Source organism: Oncorhynchus clarkii, unplaced genomic scaffold (assembly GCF_045791955.1).
Source record: "Oncorhynchus clarkii lewisi isolate Uvic-CL-2024 unplaced genomic scaffold, UVic_Ocla_1.0 unplaced_contig_8566_pilon_pilon, whole genome shotgun sequence".
NCBI lineage: Eukaryota > Metazoa > Chordata > Actinopteri > Salmoniformes > Salmonidae > Oncorhynchus > Oncorhynchus clarkii.
In genome coordinates this window covers 1-4505 of record NW_027257975.1, presented here as the reverse complement: position 1 = coordinate 4505, position 4505 = coordinate 1, and positions in this window count along the sequence as shown.

Genomic DNA, 4505 nt, shown 5'->3' with positions numbered 1-4505 from the left:
GAGTTGGAACATGGTTGCTCTGTGGTGTCCATAAATGTCAGAGTTGGAACATGGTTGCTCTGTGGTGTCCATAAATGTCAGAGTTGGAACATGTTTGCTCTGTGGTGTCCATAAATGTCCGAGTTGGAACACGGTTGCTCTGTGGTGTCCATAAATGTCCGAGTTGCAACATGGTTGCTCTGTGGTGTCCATAAATGTCAGAGTTGGAACATGTTTGCTCTGTGGTGTCCATAAATGTCCGAGTTGGAACACGGTTGCTCTGTGGTGTCCATAAATGTCCGAGTTGGAACACGGTTGCTCTGTGGTGTCCATAAATGTCCGAGTTGGAACACGGTTGCTCTGTGGCAGGAAGTGAAGCAATACCACCGTGTGTGCTGACTAATGTTTGTCATCATCAGTTTTGTCAAATGCCCCAAACAAAAGACACGTTCAGAGAAACAGAAAGGACCCACCCTACCCTGGTTTCAGTCATATTTACGGGACCCCGCCACAGCGTTTACAGAGCAACGCTTCATTAGTTCTCTTCCTTTATTGTGCTCATTGAATCCAGCTACTTCCTGCTCTTTCTCGCCACGATGACCATAAATCTTCAACTGCTCCGTCTAACCCCTGAACTCTGGTACTCCAACATATACACTGTTATATACACCCCAACATATACACGGTTTTGTAAACTTCCCCATGAAACATCAAATCAAATTTTATTTGGCACATGCACTGAATTCAACAGGTAGACCTTACAGTGAAATGCTTACTTACAAGCCATTAACCAAAAATGCAGTTTTAAGAAATTACAAAAAATAATAGTTAATAATAACTAATAATTAAAGAGTAGCAGTAAATAACAATAGTGGGGGTACCGCTACAGGGGGTACCAGTACAGAGTCAATGTACTGGTAGTCGAGGTAATTGAGGTAATATGTACATGTAGGTAGAGTTATTTAAGTGACTATGCATAGATAATAACAGAGAGTAGCAGCAGCGTAGAAGAGGGGGGGGGGGGGGGGGGGTAATGCAAATAGTCTGGGTAGCCATTTGATTAGGTGTTCAGGCGTCTTATGGGTTGGGGGTAGAAGCAGTTTAGAAGCCTTTTGGACCTAGACTTGGCACTCTGTTACCGCGGAAGCAAACAACAGTCTATGACTAGGGATGCTGGAGTCTTTGACAATTTTTAGGGCCTTCCTCTGACACCGCCTGGTATAGAGGTCCTGGATGTCAGGAAGCTTGGCCCCGGTGATGTACTGGGCCGTACACACTACCCTCTGTAGTGCCTTGTGGTCAGAGGCAGAGCAGTTGCCATACCAGGCAGTGATGCAACCTGTCAGGATGCTCTCGATGGTGCAGCTGTAAAACCTTTTGAGGATCTGAGGACCCATGCCAAGTATTTTCAGTCTCCTGAGGGGGAATAGGTTTTGTTGTGCCCTCTTCACGACTGTCTTGGTGTGCTTGGACCATGTTAGTTGTTGGTGATGTGGACACCAAGGAACTTGAAGCTCTCAACCTGCTCCACTGCAGCCCCTACCATTGTTGTGTCATCAGCATTACTTAATGATGGTGTTGGAGTCGTGCCTGGCCGTGTAGTCATGAGTGAACAGGGAGTACAGGAGGGGACTGAGCACGCACCCCTGAGGGGCCCCCGTGTTGAGGATCAGCGTGGCGCGTGTGTTGTTACCTACCCTTACCACCTGGGGGTGGCCCGTCAGGAAGTCCAGGATCTAGTTGCAGAGGGAGGTGTTTAGTCCTGGGGTCCTTAGCTTAGTGATGAGCTTCGAGGACAATATGGTGTTGAACGCTGAGCTGTTTCCTTGGAAACGTTTACACACAACAACATTAAGGCGTCTTTATTTTATTCTCGTCGTAATACAGAATGTATTTCATGTATTCAGGTACATACAAATATATATTGTGGGAAACAATTATGGTTAGTTATTTACTTTGAGTGTTGAAGCATTTTCTTTTGACCTTAAGGTTTTAGGGCCCCTATGACACATAATCTGGTTAATGGCGGCATTAAAAAGGTCTGGTAGTAAAATGACATTTAAAGGGTGACGGAAATACATGAACAGATTAGCGCTTGTTTGAAGGACATGGCATTTTGGATTGAGTGTCAGTGAGGTTTGTTTTTCAACTCAACGAACCATAACTTTCCTCTGCATGTGTAGACGAGCCTTCCTAGAGAGCCTGACCCCTTCCGATTTGACCCTTGACCCTGTATCAGGAGGCAGACATCGAGGGAGCTTTCCTGGGCCTATCCCCCTACGTTGGGATAGAGTCTATCCAGAGAAAGACATTGAGGGAGCTTGTTGTAAACCTTATGTCCCAATGGGTACGAAGAGGATTACAGGGGGAAATCCTAACTTCCATTTAAGTCACATTTTTACGTCGTGTTTCATTGACATCAATGCATGACCAAGAAAAAATGTGACTTATCTGGACGTTTGGATTCACCCACTCAGTAAGTCATTAAGGGAAGACGGATTCCTCTGCACTCTCATCTGATTTATAACCTCTCTCTTCCGACGAAGACACAACTCAGTTCTGGATGGCATGTTTGAAACGGTTCCTGGCCCGGCAAGCAGAAAACACACGGTTGATGATATTGCCGAGTGCCAAATGAGAAATAATAGAAACATGTCTATCTTGCTTCCTTTAGACCCGGGGAGAGGGCAGAGAGATTTCCATGAGTTCATCCATTCCAGGGTTCATTATCAGCAAATGCCATTTCTCCCCACTGATATACCACATGACAACTTCTCTCTCCGGAACTATGGCCACCTGGTCTGTAAAAAGAACCCTATCTAATTTTATAGGTGTTTCCAAATGAAGGGGTTTTGGGGGAATTACCTTCATGGACCCCGGCTGGATGCTTTCTCCTGTGTGTGTGTGTGTGTGTGTGTCTATGCTAGTGTGTGTGTGTGTGTGTATGCTAATGCCTGCCTGTGTCTATTTGTGCGTGTGTGTATGCTAGTGTGTGTGTGTGTGTGTGTGCGTGTGTGTGTGTGTGTGTGTGTGTATGCTAGTGTGTGTGTGTGTGTGTATGCAAGTGTATGAGTGTGTGCGCACGTGTGCATCTGTGTGTGTGTGTCTGTCTGTGTGTGTGTCTGTGTGTGTGTCTGTCTGTGTGTGTGTCTGTGTGTGTCACTGTGTATGTTAGTGTATGAGTGTGTGCGCACGTGTGTGTGTGTGTGTGTGTGTGTCTGTGTGTGTGTTTGGTGAACCTGGGTAGTCTCAGGGCAGACAGAGACGTTTAAAGCCATGCTGTGTGAAGGTAATACAATGGAAACCCAGGGAGAGGCAACACTGGTTCACACACTCTTTGACTTCAATTTGAGGTAATTGCCAACTAAAACTGACCCATTGCTCTTGTCTAAGGAAAACATTTGGAGTTATTTGGAGAAAAAAAAGAAAAACACCACATATGAAGTGTGAAATTGCCAAGCGACGTCGGCCATTGACAGTACACACGCACTGCTCTGTGGAGGGGCGGCATGTTCATCCATTTGAACTCTGAACTCCGCTGAGGACATGTTTTGAAAACACAGCTGAAGTAAGTAGAGGTGGTGACTGTCAGGCTGTTCCATTGAGTCCATACAGTGTGCTGCATTACGTTTTTTTTTAAAGTGTGTTGCATTACATTTTCCTATGTCTTTGCAACTCTAATATCTTCTATTTCCACCTACTGGGTCGACCCATGAGCTGCCTATGGTTTATTCTGACACAGTAGACCGTGACTATGTGGAACTGAGCTGAACAAACTAATGTATGGCGTTTAAACCGGTTTGATGTGAAACTTAATCATCTAAAAAACAAAACTCTGGGAAAGCCTTAGGGGTTCCACACGGTTACTGGAACGATCAATTATCAACATGAACCCACATGTGAACATGTAAGGGGTTAATTTCCTACTTTGGAGGGTTAAAGATAATTGCAATGGTCCTTCTAATATACTGGAGGGATCCTGTGGGCCTCAGGATCATGCAATCTCTCTCCCACTACAACCATTTAACCACAGAAAAAGCATTTCTAGAATGGATATTCCACATTCAAGTCAATGGTCTCACGGGCTAAACCCATTCTAGAATTGTATTTTTAAAAAAAAATTTGCCATTCATCTCATTTGACATCTTACTGTGACCTCATAGGGCAGGGCATTCATAGGACTTGTCGGAGAATAGGCACGTCATGTCTGCTGTGGGTCTAGGAAAGACGGGGTAAAAGTAAGTATCATATCAGTTAACCCTATAGTTACCTCAAGAGCAAAGGAAATCGACTTCCTACAGTACGTCCCTAGGATTAATTGGTAATTAAACATATGTATGTACACTAGCGTTCAAAAGTGTGAGGTCACTTAGAAATGTCCTTGTTTTTGAAAGAAAAGCGCTTTTATTTTGTCCATTAAAATTACATCAAATTGATCAGAAATACAGTGTAGACATTGTTAATGTTGTAAATGACTATTGGAGCTGGAAACAGATGATTTTTTAATGGAATATCTACATAGGAGT